This window comes from Nicotiana tomentosiformis, chromosome 2, assembly GCF_000390325.3.
Source record: "Nicotiana tomentosiformis chromosome 2, ASM39032v3, whole genome shotgun sequence".
Taxonomy (NCBI): Eukaryota; Viridiplantae; Streptophyta; class Magnoliopsida; order Solanales; family Solanaceae; genus Nicotiana; species Nicotiana tomentosiformis.
The window spans coordinates 157,956,128-157,963,094 of record NC_090813.1 but is presented as its reverse complement, the minus strand read 5'-3'; positions in this window follow the sequence as shown (position 1 = coordinate 157,963,094).

Sequence of the window (6,967 nt, the reverse complement as noted above, 5' to 3'; positions counted from 1 at the left end):
TAGACATTAAAGACTGCTTCCTCGTTGTCCACCCTCATAATCATTTCCCCTCTCTCACTTTAATTATTGCATCACCAGTAGCCAAGAGAGGTCGTCCTAATATGATTGGAATCTGTTCATCAGCCTCAAAATCTAGAATAATGAAGTCAGCTGGTAAGATAAATTTCCCAATTTGCAGCAGCACATCTTCAATCACTCCTTCAGGGTAGGCTATGGACCTATCAGCTAATTGCAACATCACAGTGGTTGGTCTTGGAGATCCCAAACCCAATTTCTTAAACAAGGATAATGGCATCAGATTTATGCTCGCCCTCAAATCACAAAGAGCATGACCCACATCAATATTACCGATTCGCACCGGAATGGTGAAACTGCCAGGATCCTTAAGCTTTTGAGGAAGCTTGTTTTGGACCCTTGAAGTGCACTCCTCAGCAAGTGCAACTGTCTCGAACTCAGTCAATTTCCTCTTGTGAGCCACTATATCTTTTATGTACTTAGCATACTTTGGAATTTCACAAAGTACATCCACCAATGGAATATTTAATTGAACCTGACTCAACATAGAGAGAAATTTGTTAAACATGCGATCGTCATTCTTTTTCTGCAATCTATGGGGGGAAAGGTAGTGGTGGCCTTGCAGCCTCCACTGGCTCTGAACTTGCATCATTTTTCTTTGACTCGTGTATTGCCTTAGGGGTCAGCTCCCCCTCAGGTATAGGCTTGTCCTTTCTCTTCTTTGGCACTTTCTCTAGTTCCCTCCCGTTTCTGAGTGTAACTGCATTAACTTGAGGGTTCTTCTCTATATCACTGGGAAGAGAGCCTGTAGGTCTAGTATTTTGATTTGCTGCTAACTGCCCCATTTGCCTCTCAAGATTTTTGAAATCGGTCCTGAACTGTTGATTGTCAAGTAACAACTTTTTTAGCAAGTCATTCGTACTCTCTTCTGTTTGTTGGGGTGGCTTCTGAGGCTGATTGAAATTTCCTTGAGGCCTATACTGATTCTGATTCTGTTGATTTCCGCCCCATGAGAAGTTAGGATGATTTCTCCAATTTGGATTGGAAGTGTTCCCATATTGTGCATGCTGATTCATCGGACCTCTGTTTTGTTGCCCCACATAGTATATAGATTCAGGATTCGTGGGGCACATGTCACTCATATGACTGTCACCACATAGTTCGCAGCAAATAGACATTTGTTGTATATGTTGCATATGTTGTGTTTGTTGCATTGTCATTCTGTTCATCTAATTTGCTAGCTTTGCAATATCTGCTCTCATGGCTGAGAAGTCATCAAGCTCAATCACCCCGGCTGCCTTCTGTTTAATTGCTCTTTTTGTGTCCCCATCTCCTTGCCAATTATGGTCATTAGCAGTGAAGTTATTTAGCAAGAGTTGTATTTCACTATACGGCCTCGCCATGCAACTACCCCCACAAGCTGAATCAAGATTCATCTTTGATGCCTCGTCTAGCCCATCAACAAAAGTGTGACCCAATACCTCATCAGTCTGACAATGATACGGGCAGTCTCTGAGTAGCTTCTTGTATCTTTCCCAAACTTGACGAAGTGTCTCGCCATCCCTTTGTTGGAACCCAAGAATTTGGCTCCTCGGAGATTTTGTCTTCTTAGTAGGGAAAAACTTGATTAGGAATTTCCTTGCTAAATCATCCCAAGTGTGGATTGAGTTCGCGGGATCCTTTTGCAACCATTCCTTAGCTTCCCCCAACAATGAAAAGGGAAATAGTGTTAGCCTGACATAGTCCTTAGAAACGTTCGGATAATTGTAAGTGTCCGTAATTTCCAAGAAGTTCTGAATGTGCCTCTGCGGGTCTTCATGAGATAGACCCACATATTGCCCTGTGGACTGAATCAGTTGTACCATGTACTTTTTGAGTTCAAAATGCCCCGTGATATCAGGCTTCACGATAGCCTGAGTCATATTAGCAAGATTGGGCCTTGCGGCTTCTATCACCGGACGCTCCTCATTACCTGCCATCTCTATTGGCTGCGGTTGAACTACGATGTCCAACTCTCTTTCTATTCTCGTTCTAGCTTTGACTTCCCTCCTCATGCTATGAAGTGTTCGTTCAATTGCTGGATCAAAAGGAAGGAGGTTGTTTGCACTTCTACTCCTCCGCATTCAAGAGAAGATCCTTCGTTAACACAAACAAGGCAAACTGAAAATTAAAACTTGAACAAATAAGTAATAAAAGCTTAACTCAGTAAAGTAGCTAATTTCTAGGTCCCCGGCAACGGCGCCAAAAACTTGTTGCGATCAAACACACTCACGCAAGTATACGTGGTCGTCAAGTAATATAGTAATGAGTAGAGTATCGTTCCCACGAAGACTTATGATTAACTTTTGACTAACTCAAACTCAAATAACTTATCCATTCAAGCAATTTCTCACAAAATAGATAATTTTCTAATTTACTACCTAAAAACTATCAAGTAATGGAATACTAAAGAACAACCACAACACTTAAATGATTTCGAATAACAATCAATAGGAGATAATATTCTAGGGTCACGGGTTATCTAGCAATCATGTTGCATTCTTAGCTTAAAATAACTAATTGATTTATCTGGATTGTTGATTGACAGGATTGATATTACTCATAAGAATCTGCCGAGTTCTTACTCGCCTATTCAAGCTAACTTAATGCCTATATGTCTATGGAATTAAGATTAACAAGAATACATTTACACTTCATGTAGCTCAACCGAGCAAGACAATTAGGTATATTTCTATCCTAATTGCGAATTCGTTCCCCGATGTCCAGGTTCAAGAACTTGCTCTATTTAATTCTATATGCAATCTAGAATTCCCACTTTCGAGTTCAACTCTAGATTCGTAGATAGTAATTCACTATTAGCTACTCAGCAAATTAATTAAAAACAGAATTAGATAAATAACCCAATATGATAAAATCAATTTTGTCAAATTAAACTTCAAACATCAACATTCATGTATCGCCCATGACCCTAGAATAATAGGGTTCTTAGCCACTCATGTTCATGCAATCAACAAATAATTCACAAGAGTGCATAAGAATCAATAAAAGAAGGAAAAATAAGAACTCAAGATGAATCCCGTGGTTCCCCAGCTTTGTCGTGGCTTTTTCCCCCTTCCCAATATGTTAGATGACCTAAAAGAGGCGTTTTTGGCTTATATATTGTGTACCAAAGTCGTGGGCCAAAGTTCTCCTATTTCTAATCCAAATCAGCTTCAGGGATTGATGCTAGGGTAGATGCATCGCATCCACCTCGTCCTCCACTTCTCAGCTTCGCATGCTAGGGTGGATGTTCCTCCATCTCAGCTTTGCCCAGGTGCGGATGCTAAGGCGGATGCTATGGGCCGACTTCACTGCTAAGGGTGCATGAAATCTGATTTTTTTTCTAGATTGGATGCGACGCATCCAACCCCTCTTCCTCTACCTAGAGCACATTTTCTTCATATTTTTACACTCCAAACACCCTAAATCATCACACACAACTCAATTTGTCATAAAACCAATAATTAAACCATGTTGGGCATTTTAAAGATCAAATAGCATTAAAAAGCGGGTAAAACATGGGTAAAGTAACATCAACACATATCGAAATATGCCCAACATCAGCCAGCTTGTTTAAAGTTAAGATAATGTTACTCTCCATATAAATTAGGTTCTCCACCCTCAATGTGCTAGAACACAAATCCTTGAAAAAGTAATTTATCTCTGTAATCGGTTTCCATATTCGATCAGGCAATGCATTGAATGCAATAGGCATCAACGCTTCCATGAAAATATGACAATCGTGGCTTTTCATTGACGCCAACTTCCCTTCTTTCATGTCAACACACCTAGATAAATTTGATGCGTACCCATCAGGCATCCTCAAATTGTTAACCCAACTACAAATCTCTCTTCTCTCATCCAAGGTGAACGTGTAACTGGCTTTGGGCTTCTGAATTTTGCTGTTAAAGTATGTCAGATACAACTCACTTCGCCTACAATATTCTTTTAAGTCCATACTGGCCTTCAAGTTATCTTTGGTCTTGTTAGTAACATCCATAACAGTATTAAACAAGTTGTCAAAATAATTCTTCTCAATATGCATGACGTCCAGATTATGCCGAAGATGATTATGCTTTCAATAAGGTAACTCCCAAAATCTGCTCTATTTAGTCCAGTTATGTGTGACACCATAACCTGGTATCTTAGATGGTGGAGACTCTGTTACTTTAGGAAGATCCCTTACCATGTTCCAAATTTCTTCTGAACACAAGCAGGTCGGTGGTTCCTCAAAATCAGTTCGGTTCTTCATAAATGCACTTGTATTTTGCCTAAATTCATGATTCATTGGCAAGAATCTATAGTGGCAGTCGAACCATGTATTTTTACCTCATAGTGCCATCTCATATGAGGAGCAGAGCTCATTGGTGCATACAACCTCTTTTACCTAGGTATAACAGGTAAGTAATACATCGCTTTAACTAGAACTTTCTTTTTTGTATTGGCATTTATGACTTCCTTAAAACGAGGCTGATTATAAAATTTACAGTTCTCTAGAGATGCTTCATCCTTATAGAATAACATGCAACCTTTCTCACAATAATTAATTCTCTCTGATGAAAGACCCAACTTAGAAACCAATTTCTTAGCAGTGTAGAAATCTTTTGGTAAGTCAATGTTACTTGGATTAAGTTCATTCATAAGCCCAATAATAGAATCCATGCCCGCTTGGGAAATAGAACTATCTGATTTAATACTTAGCAATCTAACCGCAACAGACAACTTGGAATGCACCGAGCCTTTATACAATGGATGACTAGCTTCCTCTAACTATTCATAGAAACTCTTAGCCTCATCATTTGGTTCGGATTGAATCCCAAGAAACATCCTAGAAGCATCCCTCATCATTTTATTGTATCGAGAATTTTCAACATTATGCTCCGCAATGGGGCTACCCTCACCACCAAAAGAATTATGAAAGTATACATCATCTAAACTAGCATGATTCTCTCCGTGAACAGTCCATATATAATAATTTTCTACAAACTCTTTCTTGTAGAGATGAACTTTAACTTCGTCTGTTTTCAATAACTTAACACACTTACATTTTACACAAGGGCACCTAATCCTTCCTCCAATAAGAAAATCATCAAGTGTTTGAGCCTTATCAATAAATTCAGCAACCCCTTTCAATAAATTCATCCCTCGATGATTCATATTATACATCCATCTACGATGCACAAATTCCATCTACACAAATAAAAATCTAGAAATGAGATATTTAAAATAATTTGATTTATTTAAACTGGTTACAAAGTTATACTCTTTCAAAGGTTCCTTTTAGATATATACGTATCATTGTGTCAAAGCACTTTAATTGATATATTTTATTTTTTAAATTAATATTTTTTAACACTCGAAATCTCACATTAATCCCTATTCTAAATAATATAAGTCTTTAACTATAATAATTAAATTTGAATAGCTTCTTAAATGTTCATATAATCCAAATTAACTAATGATTTCTCAAATTTACAAATTAATCTTAATGTTGAAATTGAAAAAATTTAAATTTAATATCATTCTAATAATAAAACTAACAATCAATAATGAACCTAGTACAGGAAGCTTTACACCAAAGCTTTAAACTATAACTAGTTAATATAATTAAAATCAATAAACTATAAAGTTAATATATCAATCCAATAAGGCATGTAGAACTTTTTATTTATTTCTAGATTAATAACCCACGATTTTGAATTACAGTCTTTGAATTCTTCAGATTCTTAACAATCTTCTTTCTTCTATTCCAGTATATCATAGTCCTCCATCCCTTTAGCTTAATTACCGTTGGAAGTGAAAGTGAAATTTTATTTTCTTTCTTTCCTATCGTTGTTTTCTCAATTACTTTACGCCAACATGTCACCTTTTTTATTTCGAACATAAGTTAATCAATCGCTAAAATTAGATTTAGGATTTCTTAATATATTCTTGTTTAACCCAAAGTTGAGTGACTATTTATGACATTGATTTTTTGGACAAATTGGGCAATCTAATTTACATAATAATGGTGACAAAAGAATTTCGCAAAACAAAATTTCTATAGGAACAGCAGATATTCTTCTCTCTTTTTGTTTTATATTAAATATCATTCAAAAACTAAAATTCCTAAAATTTCAACCATACCTAATTCAACTAGCTAGGATGTTCATATATAAAAAATCTAATAAGCCTATAACAACTAAAATTACTACAAATTTAACAATGAAAACAAGATATATATGTCAACGAAGTACTTGCCTCGACGGAAAAAATACCGGAGAAGAAATGTGTCTCTGCTGCCGCGGAACCACTGCTGAAAACGGGGAAAAAAAAGTTAAAAAATTAAGGGAAAAAGGGAGGAGGAAGGAGAGGGAGAAGGGAGGAGGAAACGAGAGAGAGCGAAAATACATTACCTATAACGAGGAGTATGGTAAAGAAGGACGAGAGAGAGAGAGGAGGAGGATGAGAGAAGGAGGAAGAAAAGAAATGTTTCTGTTTTTAGGGAACGGTGGTCGGGTAGGGTTTTAAAAAATAATTCCGACCGATTCGGTCGGAATTGTCATTTTAATTTTAATTTTTAAAAAAAAAAAAAAAAAAGAACTACCGACCGAATCGGTCGGAATTGAAGTCAAACTGGCTTTTGCGCCAAAAATTGAGATCGATTTGGTCGGAAATATGATCGAAAAAATTTTAAAAATATATAATTGATATTTTTTTGAAAATTCCGACGGATTCCGTCGGAAATTTCGGATAATTTTTTTCCGTCGAAAATTTACGATTTTCTTGTAGTGACGAAGATAACATCATATGTCGAAACGAGATATATTAACTGATTCTGGCTTAAAGACAATATCCATTATCTATCCAGCCACCATATTTCTTTAGCTGTTTTATGGTAACCTTGTAGATTGCTGTTGCATTCATCCTTATT